Source organism: Chrysochloris asiatica, unplaced genomic scaffold (assembly GCF_000296735.1).
Source record: "Chrysochloris asiatica unplaced genomic scaffold, ChrAsi1.0 scaffold00059, whole genome shotgun sequence".
NCBI lineage: Eukaryota > Metazoa > Chordata > Mammalia > Afrosoricida > Chrysochloridae > Chrysochloris > Chrysochloris asiatica.
In genome coordinates, this window is record NW_006408577.1 from 15,236,753 (window position 1) to 15,245,106 (window position 8,354).

At 39.2% G+C, this 8,354-nt stretch overlaps 1 pseudogene; it reads right to left on the reverse strand.

Moving 5' to 3' along the window:
* Positions 1–3,597: 3,597 nt before the first annotated feature.
* LOC102830847 lies at positions 3,598–8,042 on the reverse strand (annotated as a pseudogene).
* Between the last annotated feature and the right edge of the window lie 312 nt (positions 8,043–8,354).

The window sequence follows — 8,354 nt, forward strand, 5'->3', positions numbered from 1 at the left end:
TTTTTACTGCTTTTGTGTTGATGTGTTTGAAAGAGATTTGTTGGTTGACAGTTATGCTAAATGATGTTTTATCTGCTTAAAATGTCTTTGCTACACACCAACATACAGCAAGTAACTGACATTTCTAAATACAAATGACTGACATTTCTAGTATTGATCAAGGCTTTTCTGATGCTGGTTAAAGGTTTAGTTGAGCCAAAACCTTTCTCAAGTGGGTTTACTGTGGGTGGAAAGTGCTCATAAAAGAAGGCAGCCACCTGCACAAGGAAGGCTGTGGTAAAGAGCACAGTCATTTCAGAGCCCTGACAGGCGAAGTGGAGGAGTGGGAAGGACATAGAGCGGTACATGGCTTTCAAGAGAGAATCGGTACTTGCCATAACTGACTATTGGTATGTGACAATAAAATGCTGAAGTCCCCTTGGGCTTGTATTGCTATCGACTGCATTCACCAGAACCCACTGCCCTCAAGTCTCTTCTGACTCACAGTGACCTTATTGGGCAGAGTGGAACGGACCCATAGGGTTTCCAAGACTGTGATCTCTGTGGCAGAAGATTGCCACTTCATTGTCCTGCAGAGCAGCTGGTGAGTTCAAATCATCGACCTTTTGGTTAGCAGAGGAATGTGTAACCACCAGGTCTCCTTCAAACAACTTTATTACTGTGGGAGGAACACATTACCTGAAAATTGCCTGCTGTCTTGAATTAAAAAAACATAGTCAGAAGGATGAAACAAAGACTGCTCAGGACAGAAAAGAAAATTCATGGAAGTACTCAATTCATTCAGTGGGGACCCCTGGCTAAGGCATAGCCACACTTGTAAAACTGGAGAATAAAATAAACAATGTCTCTGATGATTTACCAAATGCTTCCTTTAGAAATTTTACATAGGGAATTGGGGTGGGCAAAGATTTAAAAGCCTTTTTTTTTTAAACTCACACATGTAGTTTAAAGTGGAATTTATTTACTGGAATTGCTCATCTGTAAAGTTTATATGGATTTCAAAGAACTTGCAGAGTTCCATTATGGAAATAATGTACTTGCTTGTGTACCCGCACCCCCATTTCCACCCCATTTATACCTCTAGGACAGGGTTTCTACTACTGGCATTTGATCAGGATAGTTCATTGTTAGGATGCGGGGGCTGTCCTGTACATTTTAGGATGTTTAGCAACATCCCTGGCTCTACCCACAAGATGACAGTAGCACTCTGCTCCCAATTTTGACAACCAAAAATGTCTCCAGAAATGTCAAGTCAAGAAGGGAGCAATATTGTACTCTATTAGAAACCAAGATTAAGGCCTTTAGGGATGAAAAAGAGAAGCCTCAGAGACAGTGAGGAAAATGATGCTTTCTCCAGGATTCAGAGGTGTTTTTTCTCTAAATTATTCTTTTTATGAAGTTATTAAAAGATGTTTACAAATATTATTTCAAACTATAACACGTAACTGCTTTCTCCTTAGTGTCTGAATGCATTCAAGCATTTGTCTTGAGGAACGCTACTGATTAATTTCTTGTTTGCATAACTTGTGGTACTGTTGGCTTTCCTCTTGGAATGGAACTAACTGGTATTTTGCTCCCTTCCCCCAAATTTTGTAAAACGCTGTTGAAAATACATTTTAGCAGAATGAATTTTTTTTTTTAACTGTGATTCTCAAAGTAAAGAACCCACTTTACCTGCTAACAAATAGTTATTTTGAATCTAAGTATCAATCAAGATAGAGTTACCTAGATCCATCTTATCATATTGCTGTACAGCTTAAACCATTTTGTGTTGGTATGAGATGCCATTGAGTAGGTCTCACTCATAGCAACTGGTGTACAACAAAGCAAGACGCTGCCCATTCCTGTACCATCCTCACAATTGTAGTTACATTTGATTCCATTGTTGCAGCCACTGTGTCAACCCATATAGTTAAGGGTCTGCCTCTTTTGCATTGATCAAGTGCCCTGTACTTTCCTAGGTACTTCACTGGTCCCTCCTGATCGCATGTCCAAAGGACAGGAGCCTCCTGTCTCATGAATATCCTTAGGTACTCCATTAGATATTCTAAAACAGATTTGTTACTTCTTCTGGCAGTCCATTGCATATTCAATATTTTTGCCAACACCATAATTCTTAGGTATCAATTTTTCTTCGGTCTTCCTTATTCATTGCCCAACTTTCCCTTGCACATGAGGTGATTGGAAATACCACGGCTTGGGTCAGGTGCACCTTAGCCCTCAAGGTGACATCTTTACGTTGTTTTTTTGTTTTGTTTTTTACAGTATAATTAACTTTATTTGTTTATTATTTTTATAATCTACTATGTTGGTGGGCAAATGAACAGACATCAAGAAAACATACATCATCCTGATGTTTTTCCTAGTCCTAATAAAGCCTTTTCTTTTTTAAAATTTTTATTGTGATTTGGGTGAAAGCTTATTGAGCGAATTTGTTTTCCACTCAACAATTTATACACATTTTGTTTTTTGACGTTGATTTCAATCCCTACAATGTAATTAACACTCTTCCCACTTTCTCCCTGAGTTCTTTTCATTTCCATTCATCCTTCTCTCAAATTCCTTCCTGTCCTCAGAGTTTTATCCCTAAGTAAATGCTGTCCTTTTGATCTTGTATGGTTGATTGTCCTATGGAGTTAAGCATCTTCCTAATGGTGGTGGTGGTGGTTATGTGCCATGGAGTTGGTTCTGGCTTATAGCAATCCTGTACAGGGTTTCTGAGGCTATAAATCTTTATGGAAGAAAACGCCTCATCTTTCTCCTGTGGAACAGCTGGGAGTTTTGAACTGCTGACCATGAGGTTAGCAGCCCAATTTGTAACCACTACACTATCAGAGTTCCTTTTCCTAATGGATTATAGGCCTGTCTATTGTTTAGCTGAATGTTGAAACTCTGGAATGAGTTCAGTTCCAGTCAGGAAGAATATCTAAGGATCATAGATTTAGGGTTCCAAAATCTTTATCAGACTAAGTAAATCTCAACTTCTTTATGATTTTGAATCTTCTGTCATATTTCCCCCCCACACTACCCAGTACCCCCTATTGTCAGAGTGATGACGTCTTACTTTTTAACACTTTAAGGAGGTCTTTGGCAGCAGATTTGCCCAACGAAATACATCTGTGTGATTTCTTAACTACTGCTTCCATGGGAGTTGATTGTGAATCCATATAAAATGAAAGCTTTTCTCTATTTATCATGATGCTGCACATTAGTACAGTTATGAGAATTTTGTTTTCCTTATGCTGAAGTGTAAGCCATTCTGAAGGCTGTAGTGTTTGGTCTTCATCAGTAAGTACATCAAAAGTCTTCTCTTTCAGCAAGCAAGTCTTTGTCATCTGCGTATCACAGTTTGTTAATGAGTCTTGTTCCAATCCCAATGCTGAATGCTTCTTCACACAGTCCAGCTTCTCTGGTTATCTGCTTACCATACTGATTGAATGTGTTTGTTTGTTAGTTAGATTTTTTTTTTTTTTTTAATTTTTCATTCATTTATTTTTCTCCCTCAAAACACATTTTTAAAATAACATTTTAAACACAGAATCACAAATTTACATAAAACAAAGCAGTGCCTGCACATTTCACAAAGGGGCTTTCGTTTCATTCCTTCAACTGCTTTATGTAAAACTCAAAGAAGCTTTGGGGGTGGGGGGAGGCTCAGTGAGTGGGACAGGCTCTCCAGCACTCTTCAGCAAAACTGCGTAACACTTTAGAAACAGATCATTCAATTTTACATCCTTGGCAGTCAAACGTTCATACAATGCTTTCGTAGAGGTGACATCTTTGTCCAGGGCATAGCTTTGCATGATGGAAGTATATGCATCTTCTTTTTCATTTAATTCAGGATTCAGTTCTAACAAAGATTTCATAGTTGGTGCCTTGCAGGGTGTCTGAGAAGTCCTGACACAGAAGACCGACAAAATGGGGGTTTGCTCAGCAATTGCACCACGTCTCTGTAGGAGGGCTCTGGCGTCATCCACCTTGCCTGAATCCACAAGCTGCAAGAAAAGATGAGTGACAGGTTCGTAAACTGCAAACGGATTGGCCAATCTCTTAGCCATGATGGCTGTCTTTTCCACTGCCGGCTCCAATCGCTCCTCTATGACTCTTCTGAATAAGTAAACTAAGCCAAAATACTGGGGTTCCACGTTGGATTCCCTGAAGTAAGCATACTTTCAAGGTTTTCTACTGCCACATCTATGTTATTGTTCTTTATTTGTGCCAAAGCAATGCTATTGATGAAAACCATGTTTGAAAGTCCAATCGATTTCTCCAGTCCATTTACCATCTTCTGAATTGTGTGGATGCTTTCTACATCCCCCTTCAGGGCAAACACCTGAATAAGGTGAGTCACGGATACCTCAGAGGGCAACTGATCCAGAGCCAAGGCAGTTTTTAACATTGACAGACTCTCTTTCAAATAATCCCGCCTAGTTTGCGTTAGGAGTGCTGGTAGCGTAGTGGATACGAATTGGGCTGCGAACTGCAAGGTCAGCAGTTCGAAACTACCAGCTGTTCCGTGGGAAAAAAGATGAGGGTTTTTGCTTCCGTAAAGATTTACAGCCTCGGAAAGCCTGCACAGGGTAGCTATGAGTCAGCACCGACTCCATGGCACATAACAACAATAACAACTTGCGTTATGAGGAGGAGGCTGTTGGCAGCATGGTTCAGTGTGAAGCCCTTGTGGGTCTCAGCGATATTTTCACTTGCATTGCTTGTGTGAAATTATCCTTCATCAACAGTAATTGTAAATAATTGTATAAGACTGCCGTAAGTTTCACTGTCAAATACAATATTTTGATTTTGTGCTTTCAGGAAAATATTGTATGCATTTTTAAATTTCTTTTTCTAGCAAGCCTTCAACAGGTCTTTCTGGAGATTAATTTCTACTCGTAAAGGTTATGAATTCAGGGACTATTTTTCATCCTCAATACCACATCTCAAGCACATCAAATGGAACCTCCTGATTATTATTCTTAAGGATTTCCACTAATAATAGCCTTTATGTCTTCTCATGGAGTATATTTTCTTCCTGTGTTTTATTATAGAAGGCATTAGCTCTTTGCCAGTCACCATTCATTTTATATAGTTTTAACAGATTGCAGTATCGCTGGTCTCTATCACACTTAAACAGTTTCTGTGACAGTTCCACTAATTCTTCCAGGGTTTCAACCTGATTATTAGAAACGCACCTATCTCAAAACCACTGAAGTCTTGCAGGGCAAGCTCTAATGCCTAGAGTCTCAATGATCTTCTTGGCCTCTGTAATTTCCTGTTTGTAGGAAGGTGAAGAACAGATCATAGAGCATCGTCATTTCACCTTGTTCTTGGCTGACGAAGTCCATCGCTTTCTGAATGTGATCAGTCTCGCCTTTCTCTATCAGTTTGCATAAGACATCATGAATCCTTGGTAGTAGTTTATATTTTTCATAGCAGCCAATGAAGGCTTCAAGAGTGGCAGTTAAGTCATCCTTTTCCAGATATGCAGTGACCAATGGGGAACATATGGTGGTGGATGGGTTCACTAATCCTTGAATCATGATGGCTTCATGCAACTGTTTTACAGTTTCAACTTCATCTCTTAAAGCTGCAGCATTTAGGATGTGGAAAAAGGACAAGACGGTTGCATCTTTGATTAAGAACATCCTTCTCTTTCATCTCCTTTAGAAGGTAAATAGCATCTTGGAGCTTGCCAGCCTTTCCCAATACTTTAGAGGTCTACATACTTTCTGGTGTCAAGGACAGCAGATGAAGCTAAACAATCAAATTCTTGTTTTAGGTTCAATGCATCCTCTGCATTGTCATGTCGACAGCACAAATTTATTAAAGCTGCGTAGCCACCGACAACCATGTCAGGTTCATATTGTGCTTTCACTTCAAGGGCTTTTTGCTTGTTCCCTTCAGAATACAGTGCTAAAATGAGTTGCTTTAGGATATCTCTTTTATTTATTTATTTTTTAAATTAATGTGTTATTGTCAATTGTGTGATAGTTTACATGAGAGAACATTAGTTTTACATTCATTCTCTCACACATCGTTTCATTGCCATATTTAGGACATCTCTTATAGGTTGATTTTCAGCTTTCAGCTTTTTAAGTGTAGTCTCCAAATCACGTGATGTAAGTTGCAATGTTTTTTGAGAGTCTACCTTCTCTCTTTCAACCAACATATTAACATCCTTAATCAATTCAGGAACATGATAGCTATCCAGTAGATTATGAAGGCCTTTGTAGATATTTTTAGGAATTTTAACCTTCATCTCCTTCAGCTGATGGAAGTATTGTCTCAAACGCTCCTCCTTGGCCTGTACCTCTGAGTCACTCAGGCTGTCAATCAAGTTATAAAGAAAATAGCCCACAGTTTCCATTGGTCCTAGAGGTTCCTGGCAATAGCGTCCATCCTTGTAAAACAGTTCTGTCATCTTACTCCAGAGATTTATAGTCACATTCCTCCTAAAGCCTAAAATGAGACTGCCTCTCAAGGAATTAAACGAGAATGACAATGAATTTGATTCTAAAAATGATAAAACAAAGTTTAAGTTCCCATTTAATGCTTCACTTCTCAATTCAGCTTGTAAAAATGTATTATCTTCCGCCAGACATCCATTTTCCTGTAGACTAGCATGTGCTGACTTTATACTAGCAAAGGATGGAAACACATAATTTATGTATGTCTCCTGATCAGGACTGACTCCTATTTCATGCATACCTTTGAGGACTTCAATTATAGCTTGAACATTTTTCTCCTTCTGATGTCCGACTATCAATGGCCAGAAATAATGAGTTCTGACAGGTAAACCTTCTTCTTTCAGAGCCTTTATTAATGCTTTTGCCAAATCAGTTTTATTGGCTACTAAAGCACAATGCAGCATGAACTGAAAAGAAGATGAATGCATCTGGCTTTCCTTTTGCTTCTTACAGTAGTCTTTCAGCTTCTCCACAGGCGTATTCATTGTCACACAATGCCATAAAAAGAAACTTCTAAAATCATTCATATTGTCTTCTCTTGATATAGGACATGCTAATAAAATTTGCAATGCTGTATCTTCCAATTTTTCAGTGATTAGTAGCAAAATGAGATTCATTGCATCTGGAATATATCTTCTTTCATATTTAATTTTTTCCAAAATTTCTGAGACATACTGAGGATACCCAGGTTTACTGAAGCTAAAAGTAATTTGCAATAAATCACCGCCCATAAGGAAAAGATCAGACTTCTCCAACTTCTCCAAAGTCTACTTAACATGATCAATATCACCCTTCTCAGCATCTGCATTCAACAATGCTAGGTACATGTCTGGACCAGGTTCAATTCCAACCTCTTTCATCACTGTGAAGATATTTTCTGCATTCTCCATATCTCCAGCTCTTGCATGCCCTGTCACAAGGGCACTGAACACTGCCTCGGTGACAGGAAGATCCTTGCTTTTTATAAATCCAAGAATCTTTCTGGCACCTTCAATATCTCCTACATTATAATAAGCACCCAATCAACCTCTGGTATGTCACTTGATTTCGTTGAATGTTTGCTTCCTCCATTTTTGCCAAGAAGTCACTTGGTGCAAAGTTATATTCATTCTGAAGATAGACTTTAAATAAGCATTGTAGTGACTTACATCGTATACAGTACCCAATTTCTGACGTTTGTCCCATATCTTATTAACAAATTCTGTTCGCTCTGAGAGCTTCAGTTCAGGCAAGAGAGAACCACAGCTGCGCAGTAGAAGCAAGGCTTGATTACCACCTGGGCTACCCCAGTGGCACGTGTTATCAAAGCCTTTTTGTAGAAGTGTTTCAGAATGTGGCCAGTTCTTCGGACAGAATTATCTAGTCTCATTAGAGCCCAATCAAAATGACTGGCACTCCTTCTATGAGCAGACTTTGACTACTCTTGAAGGTAATTCTTTTTTTCAGCAGCAATAGCATATTGCCTGGCTTGACTAACTCTCCGGTGACTGACCCCGCTTGAGCGGCTGGGAGAGCAGGGATGGCGTGCCTCCAGCTGGAACGTAAGAGCCAGCATGCTGGTCTCAGCAAGGCTGCCATGCCTCGGTCGACCTATTTAGATATACTTTAAAAGCAGCAAAATTATATAATTTGCATGCAACTTTTATCTTACTAAGTAAATAACTTTCTGAACAAGTCTCATATTTTGAGAATGATTAGAAATTAACATACCTCCATCTGAAGTTTAGGAGTACTTGGGTAGTGCCAATGGTTAAGTGCTAGAACACCAAGTATTCAAACCCACCCAGAGGTGTCGAGGAGACAGATCTGGTGATCTGCTTCCGAAAGGTCACAGCCTTGAAAACTTTATGCTACAGTTCTATTGTGCACAGATGGGCTCACCATGAGTCA